At 47.4% G+C, this 21,507-nt stretch overlaps 1 pseudogene; it reads right to left on the bottom strand.

Annotated features, from left to right (window-relative positions):
• Window positions 1-82: 82 nt before the first annotated feature.
• LOC133314191 (triacylglycerol lipase 2-like) overlaps window positions 83-21,507 on the bottom strand; it is a 29,249-nt pseudogene continuing 7,824 nt past the window's right edge.

The following is a 21,507-nucleotide window of genomic DNA, read 5'->3' as shown; positions in this document are numbered from 1 at the left end:
TTCAACAAATATAACTTATATTGATCTCAGTGTTAGGCCAATTATATGACATTTGTTTCTTACAACTTGATGCTTCCTAAGATTTAGTTCAAGTGTTAAATTGACGATTAAAAAATGAAAGAACAACATTATACACTATGTCCTTGGCGTTGTACCCCATAATGTAGTCAGCACGAGCATAGTCCTTGATGAATTGGACACTTAGCTTATCCACATCATGGAACTTAAGTATATCAAGCAAATTCTGAACGTCACGAACATCAGAAAGTGCATCTTGGCCACCGTAACTAATGAAAAGAGGAAGGTCATGGGGAATATTGGAAAGGTTATAAATTGGAGGGATTAATTCTCCATAATGCACAATATTATAATCTGGTCTCACATAATTGAATTTTGCCACAACCCCACGTCTAACAACTGCAAATTTATAACATCACGTTAGAAGCTTCTTTGTTCAGTTATAAAAGTAGTTAAATGCATTACACCATTAATGAGTTAAGTAGCTAGCTAGATGGGAAAATCTTACTCTGAGCCAAGTGCACCAAGTTCTTTTTTGATGTTGACTGAGGTTCATTCATCAAGAATAGATCAACGGTTGACGAATTGAGGCAGCAATTTTTACCTGAAAAGTTCAGAAACCTTGGATAGTTTATTTATGTAAAAATGTGTCCAGTGCTTAAAATCAAACTTTAATAAGTCATATAGTTTGGCCAAAGACTTTAGACCAGTTAGTGCAGTAAGCAAGTCATAGCAGCCTATCCCAGGTTGAGCGTAAAGAGTCTTGAGAAAGGCATGAACAGGTAACCTATTCAAAGGAATTATTAAAAAATGTTAGAAAGATATAACATAAAATTATGAAAGGTCTATCCCATAATAGCTTAAGCTATTAGGTTGAAATGATTTCTTGTCATGACATCAGAGCCTATGTGACAATGGGTTCACGAATTCGATACTCACTGCCCCCACTTTCTAGTGAAATTAAGTTAGTACAAGGTAGAATAAAAAAATGAGATTGTACAATATCCACACTTCAGTTCAAAAAGACTATTGCGTGAAGGGTTACTTATTAAAAAAACGCATTAAATTGTATATTAGAATCATAATATGGGTAAGGTAAGGAGAGACAGCTTGTTATATTATAGAGTAAGTTTTATGTACTTACTATCTGGGATTAAATTCTGCCAGACCAAATAAGGTAGTGATCTGTTTGGCAAAGAAAAAAGTTTTACCCTGAATCAACAAATGCCTCTACTTCTCTCTGTGTGTAAAGCATATTATTTAGAGTAACAAGAGCTAGTGTTATGTACCTCCCCAAGAAAGGACTTGGTTGCAACCACTCCAAGTGCGGTGTTCATGTGGCTCAAATAGGCAATGAGGCTCAACAATGCTGCTGATTTCAACTGGTTAACCAATTTCCTTTCGGAGAAGGAAGCTGTTAGGTCCTGGATAGACCGTATTGCTATACCGTAGGGTATGCGCTCAGAGATAGTGTATATCAACTGTATACTAGGCTTATAGCCGAGGTTCTAATCACTGCACACAAGCAATAGGCTTATAGCCAAGAGGTAGGTGTGTGCACAGCGTGGGCAGAAGTAGTAAATGAGTTCTGAGTCCTTACCTGGGGTCCTTAGGCTCTTATTTATAGGATTACCTTCCTAGCCTTGGGCCTTTTGAGATTCCCCAATTGTAGTAGGATTCAACTCCCCTTCTGTTGGGATGTGATCCTTATCTTGTGCTATTTGGTTGTTTGGAGTTGTTGAGATGTTGATGACTCTGTATCTCACCAGATATTCTGATAGGTAGTTGGGATATATTCATATCCATAACAGTTGCCCCCCCAGCTCGGTATTCTGAGGTTCAGGATGTCGAGGTGCTATTGTGTTACCTCGGATTAAGTTTTGTCCGAGTTCATTGATCTCGGGTTTGGAATTTTGAGTTTTTGAAGTCTGTGCTCTAACTCAGAGTTGCTTTCGTCAAGATCGTAGTTATGCCCCTTGATCTTCCTTGATGTTTGTATGTATATTCGAGTGGGGGCATGTCGGATGCGACTTGAGCTCATTTTGAGATTTTGGATATCATTGTTCCAAGTTTTAATTTCATTGTGCTGGACCGAGTTGAAATTCTCGGGCATGTTGCGACCTTTGCCTATGATCTTTTGGTTGACCTTTTATTTGATTTGAGACTTCATGGCGCCATTGGAGCTCGGAAGTCGGGGCTTGGCCTCATCACATCTGCCTGACCTTTCGCGTCACGCCTGCTGTGATGGTTACGATGATCCACGCGTTTTACAATCGTTGGTGGTTCGTGCATCGTGCAGAGTGTGCTATGCTGAGCCTTGTGTAGGTCATGATTGAGCACATTGAATGCGTGCAGAAGTGATTTCGCTATTTTGCCCCTGGCTACTCGAACGGTTTGCAGCCTTTCCCTATTCGCGCCTATGACTTTACTTCTTCTTTAAATACCAGCTTTTCAACTGCTATACGATTTTCGTTTCTCCTGGGCTCTCTTCTTCCTTTTCTGGTTCTGTGCCTTCAAAACTTTCTTGGAGCTCTTGTCAATTTCAGTGAAGGTTTTCGCGTGTTTGAGTTTAGTCCTCATCATCTTCACTTCCATATTCAGGTACCCTCACGTTCCTTCACTTTTATAATTTTGTTTTACGCTTGGTTTAAGTTGAATTTAATAGCTGTCCTCATTGGAAGCGATGGTGGTTTTTACGTTCCGTCCTTTCGAATCCCCAGTTTCCTGTTTCCCTCTTCGGAGTGTTGTTTGGGGTGCGTGATGAGTGCCCCTAGCTCTTCTTCTGGCCAGGCTTCTGGCCGAGGTGATGAAGTGAGGGAGGAGGTAGTGAGGCGATTTCCTAGGTTGATCCAATACTGGCTTTTTGGTAAAGAGTATACTGAGGAGGAGAAGCTTCAACAACATCTCCGTGGTCATAGGGGAAGTCGTCGGAGATCCCGAGGTGGTCTTGGTAGGAGAGGGAGAGGTCGGGTAGGAGGAGGTCGTCAAAGCCAACTTAGTTTTTCCACCAACCAGCCTCCTTTAGCGGATCCTTCACTGCCTAGGATGAGTTCCTCACCCGAGCCCGTCCCTTTGTCCTACATACTGCCGTCCTCCCAGGTGGCTGCGGGTTCGAGATCCGTTCTAGATCGGATTCCTTCCCTTGGTTTGAGCGATAGCTCCTCCAGTCTTTCTTCGACCGAGCTAGGTTTTCCTGAATCAGTCGTCCTTTCTTGCTTCGATGACTCTACTGCAAGTCGGGTACCATTTGTTGACCTCGTCAGCAGTTCTGAAAGCTCCATCCCGTTTTCGTGGAGTCCATGCTCATTGATGTCACATCTCGAAAGTCCTAGATCGGATTTGGATGATTTTTGTACTGATCCTCACCCTTCGTGTTCTACGACCACGGCAATGGAGGAGTCCGACGTCCAGAATTGGGTCACTCACGAGGTCCTAAGCCTGCGGTCCACGATGTCTCCTGCTGACGTGGCCCAGCTTTGGGTTGGAGACCCCAGTGGGGAGGATATGCTCCCAGCGGGTGATTATCCGGTGTGCGCGTGGCCTATTTTAGACGAGCCCCACTTCTTTTTTCTTTGTAGAGATCTGATCACTAGGTTAGGGATTCGGTTTCTTTTCACCGAGTTCCAGATGGCTGTAATTCGTAGACTTCAGGTTGCGCCTTCCCAACTCCATCCCAACTCCTGGGCCTTCATCCAGGGTTTTGAACAAGTTTGCGCCTACCTCTGTCTTCCTTGTACAGTTTGCCTCTTTCTATACTTTTTTGATGTGTATACAGCCCGGACTGGGGCCGAGGCTAAGGAGAGAAAGGGTTGGGTGACTTTTCGAGGCACTCCAAATCGGGGTATTTTTATCCCCTACTCCCAATCTTTTAAGAGTTTTAAGGACGCCTACTTCAGGGTAGTAGCTCGTTCGGACTACTTACCGTGGTTTCCCTCGTCTTGGAGAGACGATGGGGACCTGGCGAGTCGGTTCGAGCTTTACTGGACGCAGAGTCACTATCAACGGCGTCCTAGGGACTACGCTACTCCTGGAGATGCCCTTTCCGACTCGGAGAGACTGGCGGCGTCTGTCCTGGTTAGTTATGCCAGGAAATTCAGCATTATCGATTTGAGTCGGATTGTCGATAAATTTGGAGAGGACCTCCTTTGTGAGCTTGGTATGTCGCTTTCTTTTACGACTTTTGTCCGATATGTGTTGTGATTTGAGTTCTAACATTTGAAAAATCCTTTGCAGTTAGCATCATGAGCGAGGAATACAAGAAATTTTTGCCCAAGCCAAAGAATTCCAAAGGGAAAGCTAAAGTAGATCTTTCCTCCGAGGTTGAGTCTACCAAGGGACGACGGATTGATGCTGGACAGGGCAATAGTTCGGCCACTGACGAGGTTATTTTAACCGATGTTTCAGCTTCCCTCTTTACATCTTCGCAATCTTCACTTCCTCCTCCTCCTTCCATTCCTCAGGGAGACCTGATTGTCTTGGAACCTGGAGAGTTGTGGAAGGTCGGTGTCTCAGACCGACTTAGGGCTGTGCTGAAGCCTCCTCAACAATTTATGGGCTCTTCGTCCTTTACTTCCGAGATGAGGAACACATTAATCCGTCTGGAAGAGGATTCTCTGAAGGCGTCTTCCTTGCTCAAGTCGTTCCAAGACCTTCATCAAAGACTCGATTTGTCCTCAGCCTCCAACTCGTCCCTTGCTCTTAGGGTGGAGGGGATGTTGGGAGAGAAATCCGAGTTGGAGAAGTGGGTTCATGAATTGAATTGGAGCTGGAGGCGGCAAAGAAAATTGCAGAGTCGGCCAATGCTATGGCGGAAGAGCTAAAGGTAGATAAAGATGCTCTTTCCAAGTCTGTGATCGACAAGGATGCCCAGATCCATAAGCTGCAGACCGACTTTGACGAGGCTAAGGCCATAATCATGAACGCAGCTACTGGGGCCTTTGCCAATGCCATTGCTCAAGCCCTGGTTCTGAACCCTGGTCTTATTATTGACGGAATGGACGTTTCTTATGGTGTGAAGGACGATGCTATCATTCCTGGGACTCCGGGTTCAGATTCTGATGATGAAGAGACCGAAGCCGAGGTTAATGAAGCTGTTTCTCCTCACATGAGTTGATGAAGGGGTCGGAATGCTGACTTTCATTTTGTAACCTTGTTATGGGGCCCTTGAGCCCCTTTATTTTCTTGCCTGAACATAATTGCCGCTTTGGGTCGGCTTTACAACTTATGTTTTAATTTTCTTTTGCCGAGATCGTTGCTTACTTCTCTTTACTTATATGTTTGAAGTTCCATTATGATCTCGTCATATTCGACTTATGAATCGCCGAGGTTTTTTGTTAGACGATCTAGGATTACTTTTCGTTCGTCAACAAAATTTTTATTCCTTTTCAGTCGCGAAGCTCCTGAGGCTTCAATTACTTGCGTGGAAATCAATATGCATAAACGACAGGAATTAAATAACTGCTCATTTTATTTTCATTTCCAACGACATCTCTTTACAACAGCTGAGCTTAGAAGCTCATTTTATTTGCTTCGAAATAAATCTACCTACTGACTGAGCTTAATAGCTCGTCTTATTTACGTAGAAATAATTCTAACTATTGTAGGCTTTCAGCTTGTCCGCGTTCCAAGTTCTTTTTACTGGTTTCTTGGAGATAGTTTCCAAGGTGTTGGCCTATTCTTCCCAGATTATCCTTGATCTTATAAGGGCCTTCCCAGTTTGCAGCGAGCTTCCCATCTCTGGCGTTTTTGTTGCCGATGTCTGCTTTCCTTAAGACTAAATCGCCGGCCTGGAATGACCGAGGTCTGACCTTCTTATTGAATCTAGCAGTTACTAGCCGCTTTGCCATCATATTCTTGTATGTGGCATTTTCCCTGCATTCATCAAGTAGGTCAAGTTCTACTAGGAGTGCTTCCTTGTTTTGGTCTTCGGTTCCTTGTAACCTCTGCACCCTCCTCCAGGACGGCTCACCGATTTCAACCGGGATCATGGCCTCGCACCCATTTGTCAGCTTGAAGGGGGTTTCTTCCGTGGCAGATTGGGCACTGGTCCTGTAACTCCATAGGACGAGGTGTAGTTGCTGAACCCAATTGCCTTTGGCTTCAAAGAGCCTTTTCTTTAGACCGTTGATGATCACCTTGTTGGCAGACTCGGCTTGTCCGTTAGTCTGAGGGTGCTCAACTGATGCAAACCGATGTGTGATTTTGAAGTCGGTCATTAACTCTTGGAACTTTTTGTCAGCAAACTGTGTTCCGTTATCTATGATGATCTCAGCAGGAAGCCCAAATCGGCTGATGAGGTTTCTTTCAAAGAATCTCCGTATCCTTGTCGAGGTAATGGTGGTGAGGGGTTCAGCCTCGATCCACTTGGTGAAGTAGTCGACAGCCACGATCAACCACTAGAGTTGTCCTTCAGCCGCAGTAAAAGGTCCTAGTAGGTCCATTCCCCATTTGAAGAACGGCCATGGTGCCGTGATAGTTTGCAGCTCTTCTGGGAGTGCGCGAAGGATCAGCGCATGCTTCTGACATTGTTCGCATCTTTTGACATGCTCCTTCGCTTCCGCCTCCATAGTTGGCCAGTAGTATCCTGCCCTTAGTGCCTTTCTGGCCAAGGCTTTTCCTCCCATGTGATGCCCATTTATGCCCTCATGAATCTCGGCCAGCACGTACTAGACCTCGTTCTTGCCTAGGCACTTCAGCATGGGTGTGTAGAAATCCTTCTTGTAGAGTTTCCCCTCTACTATGGTGAAACAGGCCGAGTTTCTTACGAGTTTTCTGGCCTCTTGTGTTTCGTCTGGCAGGATTCCTTTTTCCAGGTAGGCCATTATTGGCCTTCTCCAATCCTCAGTCTCGGTTATCACCATGACACACTTCGGCTCCAGGATGCTCTGTTGTATCACAGTGCGATGATTTCTTGAGCCCTTTGAGCTGGCGAGTTTGGATAGGACGTCGCCCTATTATTTTGGCATGTGTTCTTTCGCTTGTACGATCCCGGCAATGAACGCCTCATACTCACCTTGGTTGTTGGAGGTCGGAAATGCCAGGTGAAGTGAATGCTCTATGGACCCTCCTTCCGGGGTCTCAACGATCACCCCAGCTCCACTCCCCTTAGAGTTCGAGGATCCATCAACATGTATTGTCCAGAGATCTTCATTCCCTTTTCCCTTTTCATTGGATAGGGTTAGCTCCAAGATGAAGTCGGCCAGTGCTTGAAACTTGATCGCCTGCCGAGGCTCATATGATATGTCGAACTCAGAGAGCTCGACAGCCCAGTTGATCATTCTTCCAGCTAGGTCCGGCTTGTGAAGTACTTGCCTGATGGGCTGATTTGTTCGCACAATGACTCGGTGACCCTGGAAGTAAGGTCGGAGCCTCCTTGCTGTGCTAAGCAGCGCAAATGCGACTTTTTCGAGCTTCTGATAACGAAGCTCAGATCCTTGCAAGGTTCGACTTACAAAGTAGATCAGCTGTTGTGCTTTGTCTGTCTCCCGTACCAAGGCGGCACTGATGGCCTCTTCCCCCACTAATAAGTACAAGATCAACGTTTCTCCGGGCTCTGGTTTCAACAGTACAGGAGGTGTGGCCAGGCAACTGTTAATATTTTCGAATGCATTTTTGCATTCTTCTCCCCATCCGAGCTCGGCTTCCTTTTTGAGGAGCTTGAAGAAAGGCAAAGCCTTCTTTGCCGATTTAGGCAAAAATCTGGTCAGGGCCGCAAGACGTCCTGTGAGCTGTTGGATTTCTTTCTTGCTTTCGGGCCGCTTCATTTCAAGGACGACCCTACATTTGTCGGGGTTCACTTCTATTCCTCGGTTGGTAAGCATGAAGCCCAGAAATTTTCCAGCTGGTACCCCAAAAGCTCATTTCGCCGGGTTCAGCCTGATCTTGCGAGCTCTCAGTTGCTCAAAAGTTTCCCTGAGGTCGGTTATGTGTGCCGATATGTGCAACGACTTGACAATCATGTCGTCGATGTATACATCTAGGTTTCTCCCAATTTGCCCTTGAAAAACGTTGAGAGCTTGTGGCAGCAGAAAGTTGGGTCTATCCCTGGGATCTCCGAGGCTTTCCACGCAAATACGTCGCGGTTTTACTTTAAGAAGGAAACCAGTTCCTCTTTGAAGTCAGCATCTAGGCCTTTTCCTAGCTTGGTGTGCCCTTTGTCGTTCTCCGCAAAATCGACATCCTCCAGCTCTCCTTGGGGTTCTGGACGAGGTGCTAGGAGCTCCTCTCTCACGTCGAGTTCCACCAAGTTGACCTCGCTTCCACATGCCTTCAGTGATTGGTCCTTAACTCCTTCCTCTTTAAGCCGAGGTGGAGATGATGGACCTCCATGATCGACTCGTAGAGTCTCATAGTAGCACTTTCTTGATTCTTCTTGATCACCTCTTGTGGTGACGATCTCGTTGTTCATCCCATGCATTTTCAATGCTTGATGTCTAGTGGAGATCAGCATATCCCATTCATGGATTGTAGGCCAGCCAATGATCTCGTTGTAGGAAGACGAGGTGTCCACCACGACGAAACGAACCCTTCCAGCTCGAAACGAGTCCTTCGTGCCCAAGGTCAACTTTAGGTCGATGTAGCCTTTTGGAGGGGACGCCGCTCCGTTGAACCCGACCAGCTCGGTGACACATGGTTTCAAGTCTTTCTCATCCAGGTTCATCCTCTCGAAAGCATCCCAGAGAATTATGTCAGCTGAGCTTCCGTGGTCAATAAATATTCTCTTCACTCGGCAATTGACTAGCACTCCAGTGATCGCCAATCCGTTAGTGTGTCCGGGTACGACCATTGCTAGTTCCTCCTGAGTGAAGAACGGTCTTGGTGGTGCAGGTTTGCTGTCTTCCCCTTTGAAGGTCGGCTTGTCTCTTACAGACATGACCTCCTTTAGGTACATTCTTCTGGCGTTAGCCGAGTCTCCTCCCCAACCTAGAGCTTCACTTATCACGTTGCATTCGAATTCGGCTTCGGGAAAGGCCTCGTCCTTATCATCGACCTCTTTGCCTTTGGCAGGTCGGTCTTGTCTTTGATCCTTTCTGTCTTCTCTCTTCGGGCTTCGACTTCTGCTTCGGCTTCTTTGCCGTCGCTTATTATTTTTCTTTCCCTGTGTTCGGATGATATATTGCTTCAACTTCCCCTCTCTGACGTGCTTTTCAATAGCATCTCGAAGGTCCCAGCAGTCGTCCGTGATGTGACCGTTTTGATCATGGAAAGCGCAGTATTTGTTTCTGTCCATCCCGCTCTTGGCTTTGAGTGGTCGAGGTCTCTCGACGTTGCGCATCTCGGTCTGGGCCACCTCTTTCCATATCCTAGATCTGGACATGTTCAGGGGTGTGGAATCATCATACTTCCTTCTTGGAGATCGATCGTCCGACCTCTTATCGTGAGAATCCTTCCCTTTTTTGGATCCTTTCTGGTCCCGTTCTTTGTTATTTTTCTTACTCGGACTCCGACGTGTCGGACTACGTCCTCGAGACTCGACGTAGACCTTTTGCATATCTTCCACATCAATGTATTTATCCGACCTTCGTCGGAACCCCTCCAGATCATTCACCGGGTTCTTATAGATTGATCTCGCAAGTGGAGAGTCACCATCTAATCCCGAGATGATTAAGTGAAGGTGCACCGCTACAGTTAAACCTCAGACCTTGAGGGCGGCATCCTTGAACCTGTCGAGGTACTTCCTCAGCGATTCATTCTCTTTCTGCCGAATTCTTCCCAGAGCGTAGGCCGGCATTGGATGCACCTTGCTTGTTGCAAAGTTCAGTCGGAAAGTCCGGGCTACGTCCTCAAACGAGTCGATTGAGTTCCTGGGGAGCCTGGTTATCCAGGTCATCGCCTGACCAGTCATTGTTGTCTCAAAGATTCTGGCCTTAATAGGTCCAGTGATCCCGTTGAACAACATTTCGGTCTTGAAAGCCGCTAAATGGGCTTCTGGGTCCTGACTTCCGTCGTACTGAGGTATTCTGGTGCTCTTGAATCTTGGAGGTATAGCCAGGTTCATGAGCCTCTCAGTGAATGGGCTATCATTAGCCTCCTCATCATCTAGGTAGTTCTCGTCATGGTTGTCGTTCGGGCCTCCACCATTCTGGTCGTTGTCGAAGTTTGGGATCTGCACATTCTGTGCGTGTCCTTCAGTTGTGGCCGCGTTCTGATGTCGCGGGCCACCATCAACAGCACGACCATCTCTTCCAGGTTGGCCTTCAGCATTCTGATGTCGGAGGTCTTCAGCATTCTGGTGTTGGACGCCTTCAGCATTCTGATGCCGAGGTCCGTCGCTTGCGACCTGACCGGTTCCTCCGGGTTGGCCTTCCACGTTGTGATTTCTCAGTTCGGCCTCGAATGTCATTCTTTGGGAATCTAGTCGCTATTGGGTCAGGAATCTATTCTCCATCTCTTGCAACCTTTGAAGGATTGTATTCATGGCCATCGTGGTCACGTCTCGCGATGGCTCACTGTGTGGAGGTGGGTGAACTGAGGCCGCTGTCGTATTGAGTTGGGTTCTGGGGGTTGGTCCCTGAGTGCCGACCTCGCCGACCTGCACCTCTACCAGCACCGGGTTCGTGTCCAATTGGAGCTGTTCCAATGCAGATTGGTGTTGAGGCATGCCATAGGGTTGAGACTGAGATTGATGCGGCGTTATTTGGGCGGTGTTAGATGTCGAACGGGTGTTCGTCATCGTGGAATGGGGGTCGAAATTTATTGTTCCCACAGACGGCGCCAATGTTAGGTCCTGGATAGACCGTATTGCTATACCGTAGGGTATGCGCTCAGAGATAGTGTATATCAACTGAATACTAGGCTTATAGCCGAGGTTCCAATCACTGCGCACAAGCAATAGGCTTATAGCCAAGAGGTGGGTGAGTGCACAGCGTGGGCAGAAGTAGTAAATGAGTTCTGAGTCCTTACCTGGGGTGCTTAGGCTCTTATTTATAGGATTACCTTCCTAGGCTTGGGCCTTTTGAGATTTCCCAATTGTAGTAGGATTCAACTCCTCTTCTGTTGGGATGTGATCCTTATCTTGTGCTATTTGGCTGTTTGGAGTTGTTGAGATGTTGATGACTCTGTATCTCACCAGATATTCTGATAGGTAGTTGGGATATATTCATATCCATAACAGTTGCCCCCCAGCTCGGTATTCCGAGGTTCGGGATGTCGAGGTGCTATTGTGTTACCTCGGATTCAGTTTTGTCCGAGTTCATTGATCTCGGGTTTGGAATTTCGAGTTTTTGAAGTCTGCGCTCTAACTCGGAGTTGCTTTCGTCAAGATCGTACGCGTTATGCCCTTTGATCTTCCTTGATGTTTGTATGTATAGTCGAGTGGGGGCATGTCGGATGCGACTTGAGCTCATTTTGAGATTTTGGATATCGTTATTCTGAGTTTTAATTTCATTGTGCTGGACCGAGTTGACATTCTCGGTCATGTTGCGACCTTTGGCTATGATCTTTTGGTTGACCTTTTATTTGATTTGAGACTTCATGGCGCCATTGGAGCTCGAAAGTCGAGGCCTCATCACATCTGCCTGACCTTTCGTGTCACGCCTGCTGTGATGGTTACGACGATCCACGCGTTTTACGCTCGTTGGTGGTTCGTGCATCGTGCAGAGTGTGCTATGCTGAGCCTTGTGTAGGTCATGATTGAGCACATTGAATGCGTGCAGAAGTGATGGCTACTCGAACGGTTTGCATTTTTCCCCTGGCCTATGACTTTACTTTTTCTTTAAATACCAGCTTTTCAACTGGTATACGATTTTCGTTTCTCCTGGGCTCTCTTCTTCCTTTTCTGGTTCTGTGCCTTCGAAACTTTCTTGGAGCTCTTGTCAATTTCAGTGAAGGTTTTCGCGTGTTTGAGTTTAGTCTTCATCATCTTCACTTCCATATTCAGGTACCCTCACGTTCCTTCACTTTTATAAGTTTGTTTTTCGCTTGGTTTAAGTTGAATTTAATAGTTGTCCTCATTGGAAGCGAGGGTGGTTTTTACGTTCCGTCCTTTCGAATCCCCAGTTTCCTGTTTCCCTCTTCGGAGTGTTGTTTGGGGTTCGTGATGAGTGCCCCTAGCTCTTCTTCTGGCCAGGCTTCTGGCCGAGGTGATGAAGTGAGGGAAGAGGTAGTGAGGCGATTGCCTAGGTCGGTCCAGTACTGGCTTTTTGGTAAAGAGTATACTGAGGAGGAGAAGCTTCAACAGCTTCTCCGTGGTCATAGGGGAAGTCGTCGGAGATCCCGAGGTGGTCTTGGTAGGAGAGGGAGAGGTCGGGTAGGAGGAGGTCATCAAAGCCAACTTAGTTTTTCCACCAACCAGCCTCCTTTAGCGGATCCTTCACTGCCTAGGATGAGTTCCTCACCCGAGCCCGTCCCTTTGTCCTATATACTGCCGTCCTCCCAGGTGGCTCCGGGTTCGAGAACCGTTCTGGATCGGATTCCTCCCCTTGGTTTGAGCGATAGCTCCTCCAGTCTTTCTTCGATCGAGCTAGGTTTTCCTGAATCAGTCGTCCCTTCTTGCTTCGATGACTCTGCTGCAAGTCGGGTACCATTTGTTGACCTCGTCAGCAGTTCTGAAAGCTCCATCCCATTTTCGTGGAGTCCATGCTCATTGTCGTCACATCTCGAAAGTCCTAGATCGGATTTGGATGATTTTTGTACTGATCCTCACCCTTCGTGTTCCAGGACCACGGCAATGGAGGAGTCCGACGTCCAGAATTGGGTCACTCACGAGGTCCTAAGCCTGCGGTCCACGATGTCTCCTGCTGACGTGGCCCAGCTTCCGGTTGGAGACCCCAGTGGGGTGGATATGCTCCCAGCGGGTGATTATCCGGTGTGCGCGGGGCCTATTTTAGACGAGCCCCACTTCTTTTTTCTTTATAGAGATCTGATCACTAGGTTAGGGATTCGGTTTCTTTTCACCGAGTTCCAGATGGCTGTAATTCGTAGACTTCGGGTTGCGCCTTCCCAACTCCATCCCAACTCCTGGGCCTTCATCCGGGGTTTTGAACAAGTTTGCGCCTACCTCTGTCTTCCTTGTACAGTTTGCCTCTTTCTATACTTTTTTAATGTGTATACAGCCCTGACTGGGGTCGAGGCTAAGGAGAGAAAGGGTTGGGTGACTTTCCGAGGCGCTCCAAATCGGGGTATTTTTATCCCCTACTCCCAATCTTTTAAGGGTTTTAAGGACGCCTACTTCAGGGTAGTAGCTCGTTCGGACTACTTACCGTGGTTTGCCTCGTCTTGGGGAGACGATGGGGACCTGGCGAGTCGGTTCGAGCTTTACTGGACGCGGAGTCACTATCAACGGCGTCCTAGGGACTACGCTACTCCTGGAGTGGCCCTTTCCGACTCGGAGAGACTGGCGGCGTCTGTCCTGGTTAGTTATGCCAGGAAATTCGGCATTATCGATTTGAGTCGGATTGTCGATAAATTTGGAGAGGACCTCCTTTGTGAGCTTGGTATGTCGCTTTCTTTTACGGCTTTTGTCTGACATGTGTTGTGATTTGAGTTCCAACCTTTGAAAAATCCTTTGCAGTTAGCATCATGAGCGAGGAATACAAGAAATTTTTGCCCAAGCCAAAGAAGACTTCCAAAGGGAAAGCTAAAGTAGATCTTTCCTCCGAGGTTGAGTCTACCAAGAGACGACAGATTGATGTCGGACAGGGCGATAGTTCGGCCACTGACGAGGTTATTTTAACCGATGTTTCGGCTTCCCTCTTTACATCTTCGCCATCTTCACTTCCTTTTCCTCCTTCCATTCCTCAGGGAGACCTGATTGTCTTGGAACCTGGAGAGTTGTGGAAGGTCGGGGTCTCGGACCGACTTAGGGCTGTGCTGAAGCCTCCTCAACAATTTATGGGCTCTTCGTCCTTTACTTCCGAGATGAGGAGCACGTTAATCCGTCTGGAAGAGGATTCTCTGACGGCGTCTTCCTTGCTCCAGTCGTTCCAAGACCTTCATCAAAGGCTCGATTTGTCCTCAGCCTCCAACTCGTCCCTAACTCTTAGGGTGGAGGGGTTGTTGGGAGAGAAATCCGAGTTGGAGAAGAGGGTTCATGAATTGAATTTGGAGATGGAGGCGGCAAAGAAAACTCCAGAGTCGGCCAATACTAAGGCGGAAGAGCTGAAGGTAGATAAAGATGCTTTTTCCAAGTTTGTGATCGACAAGGATGCCCATATCCGCAAGCTGCAGACCGACTTTGACGAGGCTAAGGCCATAATCGTGAACGCAGCTACTAGGGCCTATGCCATTGCTCAACCCCTGGTTCTGAACCCTGGTCTTATTATTGATGGAATGGACGTTTCTTATAGTGTGAAGGACGACGCAATCATTCCTGGGACTCCGGGTTCAGATTCTGATGATGAAGAGACCGAAGCCGAGGTTAATGAAGCTGTTTCTCCTCACATGAGTTGATGAAGGGGTCGGAATGCCGACTTTCATTTTGTAACCTTGTTATGGGGCCCTTGAGCCCCTTTATTTTCTTGCCTGAACATAATTGCCGCTTTGGGTCGGCTTTACAAGTTATGTTTTAAATTTCTTTTGCTAGATCGTTGTTTACTTCTCTTTACTTATATGTTTGAAGTTCCATTATGATCTCGTCATATTCGACTTATGAATCGCCGAGGTTTTTTGTTAGCCGATCTAGGATTACTTTTCGTTCGTCAACAAAATTTTTATTCCTTTTCGGTCGCGAAGCTCCTGAGGCTTCAATTACTTTTGTGGAAATCAATATGCATAAACGACAGGAATTAAATAACTGCTCATTTTATTTGCATTTCCAACGACATCTATTTACAAGAGCTGAGCTTAGAAGCTCGTTTTATTTGCTTCGAAATAAATCTACCTACTGACTAAGCTTAATAGCTCGTCTTATTTACGTAGAAATAATTCTAACTATTGTAGGCCTTCAGCTTGTCCGCGTTCCAAGTTCTTTTTACTGGTTTCTTGGAGATAGTTTCCAAGGTGTTGGCCTATTCATCCCAGATCTTATAGGGGCCTTCCTAGTTTGCAGCGAGCTTCCCATCTCTGGCATTTTTGTTGCCGATGTCTGCTCTCCTTAAGACTAAATCGCCGGCCTGGAATGACCGAGGTCTGACCTTCTTATTGAATCTAGCAGTTACTAGCCGCTTTGCCATCATATTCTTGTATCTGACATTTTCCCTGCATTCATCAAGTAGGTCAAGTTCTACTAGGAGTGCTTCCTTGTTTTGGTCTTCGGTTCCTTGTAACCTCTGCACCCTCCTCCAGGACGGCTCACCGATCTCAACCGGGATCATGGCCTCGCACCCATTTGTCAGCTTGAAGGGGGTTTCTTCCGAGGCTGATTGGGCACTAGTCCTGTAACTCCATAGGACGAGGTGTAGTTGCTGGACCCAATTGCCTTTGGCTTCAAAGAGCCTTTTCTTTAGCCCGTTGATGATCACCTTGTTTGCAGACTCGGCTTGTCCGTTAGTCTGAGGGTGCTCAACTGATGCAAACCGATGTGTGATTTTGAGGTCGGTCATTAACTCTTGGAAATTTTTGTCAGCAAACTGTGTTCCGTTATCTGTGATGATCTCAGCAGGAAGCCCAAATCGGCTGATGAGGTTTCTTTCAAAGAATCTCCGTATCCTTGCCGAGGTAATGGTGGTGAGGGGTTCAGCCTCGATCCACTTGTTAAGTAGTCGACAGCCACTATCAACCACTTGAGTTGTCCTTCAGCCGCAGTAAAAGGTCCTAGTAGGTCCATTCCCCATTTGAAGAACGGCCATGGTGCCGTGATAGTTTGCAGCTCTTATGGGGGTGCGCGAAGGATCAACGCATGCTTCTGACATTGTTCACATCTTTTGACATGCTCCTTCGCATCCGCCTCCATAGTTGGCCAGTAGTATCCTGCCCTTAGTGCCTTTTTGGCCAAGGCTTTTCCTCCCATGTGATGCCCATTTATGCCCTCATGAATCTCGGCCAGCACGTACTCGACCTCGTTCTTGCCTAGGTACTTCAGCATGGGTGTGTTGAAACCCTTCTTGTAGAGTTTCCCCTCTACTATGGTGAAACAGGCCGAGTTTCTTACGAGTTTTCTGGCCTCTTGTGTTTCGTCTGGCAGAATTCCTTTTTCCAGGTAGGCCACTATTGGCCTTCTCCAATCCTCAGTCTCGGTTATCACCATGACGCACGTCGGCTCCAGGATGCTCTGTTGTATCACAATGCGATGATTTCTTGAGCCCTTTGAGCTGGCGAGTTTGGATAGGACGTCGGCCCTATTATTTTCGTTCCGAAGTATATATTGGATTACTACCTCGTCAAACTCGGCTAGCAGCTCCTTAACTTTGTGGAGGTACTTCATCATGAGGGGACCCTTGGCTTGATATTTTCCCTCAACTTGTGAGGTAACCAGCTGCGAGTCACTCATGATTTTTATCTTTCTAGCCCCGTGTTCTTTCGCTTGTACAATCCCGGCAATGAACGCCTCATACTCAGGTTGGTTGTTGGAGGTCGGAAATGCCAGGTGAAGTGAATGCTCAATGGACACTCCTTCCGGGGTCTCAACGATCACCCCAGCTCCACTCCCTTTAGAGTTCGAGCATCCATCAACATGTATTGTCCAGAGATCTTCATTCTCGTTTCCCTTTTCATTGGATGGGGTTAGCTCCAAGATGAAGTCGGCCAGTGCTTGAGACTTAATTGCCTGCCGAGGCTCATATGATATGTCGAACTCAGAGAGCTCGACGGCCCAGTTGATCATTCTTCCACCTAGGTCCGGCTTGTGAAGTACTTGTCAGATGGGCTGATTTGTTCACACAATGACTCGGTGACCCTGGAAGTAAGGTCGGAGCCTCCTTGCTGTGGTAAGCAGGGCAAATGCGACTTTTTCGAGCTTCTGATAACGAAGCTCAGATCCTTGCAAGGTTCGACTTACAAAGTAGATCGACTGTTGTGCTTTGTCTGTCTCCCGTACCAAGGCGGCACTGATGGCCTCTTCCCCCACTGATAAGTACAAGATCAATGTTTCTCCGGGCTCTGGTTTCGACAGTACAGGAGGGGTGGCCAGGCAACTCTTAATATTTTCGAATGCATTTTGGCATTCTTCTCCCCATCCGAACTCGGCTTCCTTTTTTAGGAGCTTGAAGAAAGGCAAAGCCTTCTCTGCCGATTTAGGCAAAAATCTGGTCAGGGCCGCAAGACGTCCTGTGAGCTGTTGGATTTCTTTCTTGTTTTCAGGACGCTTCATTTCAAGGACGACCCTGCATTTGTCGGGGTTCACTTTTATTCCTCGGTTGGTAAGCATGAAGCCCAGAAATTTTCCAGCTGGTACCCCAAAAGCACATTTCGCCGGGTTCAGCCTGATCTTGCGAGCTCTCAGTTGCTCAAAAGTTTCCCTGAGGTCGGTTATGTGTGCCGATATCTTCCACATCAATGTATTTATCCGACCTTCGTCGGAACTCCTCCAGATCATTCACCGGGTTCCTATAGATTGATCTCGCAAGTGGAGAGTCACCATCTAATCCCGAGATGATTAAGTGAAGGTGCACCGCTTCAGTTAAACCTCGGACCTTGAGGGTGGCATCCTTGAACCTGTCGAGGTACTTGGGAGCCATTTCAGGGTCTCAGAATTCTTGAGTACCTTGTTGGCAGACTCGGCTTGTCCGTTAGTCTGAGGGTGCTCAACTGATGCAAACCGATGTGTGATTTTGAGGTCGGTCATTAACTCTTGGAACTTTTTGTCAGCAAACTGTGTTCCGTTATCTGTGATGATCTCAGCAGGAAGCCCAAATCGGCTGATGAGGTTTCTTTCAAAGAATCTCTGTATCCTTGCCGAGGTAATGGTGGTGAGAGGTTCAGCCTCGATCCACTTGGTGAAGTAGTCGACAGCCACTATCAACCACTTGAGTTGTCCTTCAGCCGCAGTAAAAGGTCCTAGTAGGTCCATTCCCCATTTGAAGAACGGCCATGGTGCCGTGATAGTTTGCAGCTCTTCTGGGGGTGCGCGAAGGATCAGCGCATGCTTCTGACATTGTTCGCATCTTTTGACATGCTCCTTCGCATCCGCCTCCATAGTTGGCCAGTAGTATCCTGCCCTTAGTGCCTTTTTGGCCAAGGCTTTTCCTCCCATGTGATGCCTATTTATGCCCTCATGAATCTCGGCCAGCACGTACTCGACCTCGTTCTTGCCTAGGTACTTCAGCATGGGTGTGTAGAAACCCTTCTTGTAGAGTTTCCCCTCTACTATGGTGAAATAGGCCGAGTTTCTTACGAGTTTTCTGGCCTCTTGTGTTTCGTCTGGCAGGATTCCTTTTTCCAGGTAGGCCACTATTGACCTTCTCCAATCCTCAGTCTCGGTTATCACCATGACGCACGTCGGCTCCAGGATGCTCTGTTGTATCACAGTGCGATGATTTCCTGAGCCCTTTGAGCTGGCGAGTTTGGATAGGACGTCGGCCCTATTATTTTCGTTCCGAGGTATATATTGGATTACTACCTCGTCAAACTCGGCTAGCAGCTCCTTAACTTTGTGGAGGTATTTCATCATGAGGGGACCCTTGGCTTGATATTTTCCCTCAACTTGTGAGGTAACCAGCTGCGAGTCACTCATGATTTTTATCTTTCTAGCCACGTGTTCTTTCGCTTGTACGATCCCGGCAATGAACGCCTCGTACTCAGCTTGGTTGTTGGAGGTCGGAAATGCCAGGTGAAGTGAATGCTCAATGGAAACTCCTTCCGGGGTCTCAACGATCACCCCAGCTCCACTCCCCTTAGAGTTCGAGGATCCATCAACATGTATTGTCCAGAGATCTTCATTCTCTTTTCCCTTTTCATTGGATGGGGTTAGCTCCAAGATGAAGTCGGCCAGTGCTTGAGACTTAATCGCCTACCGAGGCTCATATGATATGTCGAACTCAGAGAGCTCGACAGCCTAGTTGATCATTCTTCAAGCTAGGTCCGGCTTGTGAAGTACTTGCCTGATGGGCTGATTTGTTCGCACAATGATTCGGTGACCCTGGAAGTAAGGTCGGAGCCTCCTTGCTGTGGTAAGCAAGGCAAATGCGACTTTTTCGAGCTTCTGATAACGAAGCTCAGATCCTTGCAAGGTTCGACTTACAAAGTAGATCGGCTGTTGTGCTTTGTCTGTCTCCCTTACCAAGGCGGCACTGATGGCCTCTTCCCCCACTGATAAGTACAAGATCAACGTTTCTCCGGGCTCTGGTTTCGACAATACAGGAAGGGTGGTCAGGCAACTCTTAATATTTTCGAATGCATTTTTGCATTCTTCTCCCCATCCGAACTCAGCTTCATTTTTTATGAGCTTGAAGAAAGGCAAAGCCTTCTCTGCCGATTTAGGCAAAAATCTGATCAGGGCCGCAAGACGTCCTGTGAGCTGTTGGATTTCTTTCTTGCTTTCAGGCCGCTTCATTTCAAGGACGACCCTGCATTTGTCGGGGTTCACTTCTATTCCTCGGTTGGTAAGCATGAAGCCCAGAAATTTTCCAGCTGGTACCCCAAAAGCACATTTCGCCGGGTTCAGCCTGATCTTGCGAGCTCTCAGTTGCTCAAAAGTTTCCCTGAGGTCGGTTATGTGTGCCGATATGTGCAACAACTTGACAATCATGTCGTTGATGTATACCTCTAGGTTTCTCCCAATTTTCCCTTGAAAAACGCGGTTCATCATCCGCTGATATGTCGCCCCTGCATTTTTGAGACCGAAAGGCAAGACGTTGTAGCAGAAATTTCCCTTCTCAAAGATGAAGGCAATTTTTTCGTGGTCGTCAGGGTGTAGTGGGATTTGGTTGTACCCAGAGTACGCGTCCATAAATGAGAGTAGTTGAAATTCTGACAAATTGTCAACTAGCTGGTTGATGCTCGGCATGGGGTATGAGTCTTTTGGGCAGACCATATTGAGGTCGGTGTAGTCCATGCATATCCTCCATTTCCCACTTGGTTTCTTTACCATCACCACGTTAGGCAGCCAAGTGGTATATTGTATTTCCCTGATGAATCCGGCTTCTAGCAACTCGTCGACGTGCTCATTCAAGGCTTGACGTCGGTCGGATCCTATCTTCCTCTTCTTTGGGACACTGGCTGTGATCCGGGGTACATGGAGAGCTTGTGGCAGTAGAAAGTTGGGTCTATTCCTGGGATCTCCGAGGCTTTCCACGCAAATACGTCGCGGTTTTCCTTTAAGAAGGAAACCAGTTCCTCTTTGAAGTCAGCATCTAGGCCTTTTCCTAGCTTGGTGTGCCCTTTGCCGTTCTCTGCAATATCGACATCCTCCAGCTATCCTTGGGGTTCTGGACGAGGTGCTAGGAGCTCCTTTCTCACGTCGAGTTCCACCCAGTTGACCTCGCTTCCACATGCCTTCAGTGATTGGTCCTTAACTCCTCCCTCTTTAAGCCGAGGTGGAGATGATGGACATCCATGATGGACTCGTAGAGTCTCATAGTAGCACTTTCTTGATTCTTCTTGATCACCTCTTATGACGATCTCGTTGTTCATCCCAGGCATTTTTAATGCTTGATGTTTAGTGGAGATCAGCATATCCCATTCATGGATTGTAGGCCGGCCAATGATCACGTTGTAGGAAGACGAGGTGTCCACCACGACGAAACGAACCCTTCCAGCTCGGAACGAGTCCTTCGTGCCCAAGGTCAACTTTAGGTTGATGTAGCCTTTTGGAGGGGATGCCGCTCTGTTGAACTCGACCAGCTCGGTGACACATGGTTTCAAGTCCTTCTCATCCAGGTTCATCCTCTGGAAAACATCCCAGAGAATTATGTCAGCTGAGCTTCCGTGGTCAATAAAGATTCTCTTCACTCGGCAATTGACTAGCACTCCAGTGATCGCCAATCCGTCAGTGTGTCCGGGTACGACCATTGCTAGTTCCTCCTGAGTGAAGAACAGTCTTGGGGGTGCAGGTTTGCTGTCTTCCCCTTTGAAGGTCGGCCTGTCTCTTACAGACATGACCTCCTTTAGGTACTTTCTTCTGGCGTTAACTGAGTCTCCTCCCCCACCTAGAGCTCCACTTATCACGTTGCATTCGAATTCGGCTTCGGGAAAGGCCTCGTCCTTAGCATCGACCTCTTTGCCTTTGGCAGGTCGGTCTTGTCTTTGATCCTTTCTGTCTTCTCTCTTCGGGCTTCGACTTCTGCTTCAGCTTCTTTGTCGTCGCTTATTATTTTTCTTTCCCTGTGTTCGGATGATATATTGCTTCAACTTCCCCTCTCTGACGTGCTTTTCAATAGCATCTCGAAGGTCCCAGCAGTCATCCGTGATGTGATCGTTTTGATCATGGAAAGCGCAGTATTTGTTTCTGTCCATCCCGCTCTTGGCTTTGAGTGGTCGAGGTCTCTCGACGTTCCGCATCTCGGTCTGGGCCACCTTTTTCCATATCCTGGATCTGGACATGTTCAGGGGTGTGTAATCATCATACTTTCTTCTTGGAGATCGATCGTCCGACCTCTTATCGTGAGAATCCTTCCCTTTTTTGGATCCTTTCTGGTCTCGTTCTTTGTTATTTTTCTTACTCGGGCTCCGACGTGT

This window comes from Gastrolobium bilobum, unplaced genomic scaffold (genome assembly GCF_033153095.1).
Source record: "Gastrolobium bilobum isolate Gb01-03AN ecotype WA unplaced genomic scaffold, APGP_CSIRO_Gbil_v1 utg15136, whole genome shotgun sequence".
Classification (NCBI taxonomy): Eukaryota; Viridiplantae; Streptophyta; class Magnoliopsida; order Fabales; family Fabaceae; genus Gastrolobium; species Gastrolobium bilobum.
Note: the sequence above shows the minus strand (reverse complement) of the source record. Positions and strands in the feature narration are given on the sequence as shown.